This window comes from Etheostoma spectabile, chromosome 11 (genome assembly GCF_008692095.1).
Source record: "Etheostoma spectabile isolate EspeVRDwgs_2016 chromosome 11, UIUC_Espe_1.0, whole genome shotgun sequence".
In the NCBI taxonomy this organism is placed as follows: Eukaryota; Metazoa; Chordata; class Actinopteri; order Perciformes; family Percidae; genus Etheostoma; species Etheostoma spectabile.
Window position 1 is genome coordinate 23,026,445 of NC_045743.1, and position 367 is coordinate 23,026,811.

Consider the following 367-nt stretch of genomic DNA (forward strand, 5'->3'; position numbering starts at 1 on the left):
AGTTCACAGCTGATGTTTTTCTATACGTGATGGGAAAGTGTGGCTGCTTTTTTATCAGTGAAACAGAGGCCAAGCAGGCCTGGGATTTCTGTTTGCTACAAAATCGACATAAATCACAGAGTTGATGCTTTGACAAAACATTGATACATAAATACAAAGCTTTCATATTGCTTTTGTTGTGTTGGGTTGAAATGTTTCATGTCACTAGTGATTACCTAGAAACAGTATATGGTTCTTATGACTCTTTCTTTAAATGCAGCAGCATCAGAGAGACACAATACACAACAAGATAAAGCTGAAGAACAGGCCTTTCATTTGTTGATCATACATAATTTAGACTTAAAGACAGGAAAATATATCTTCACTT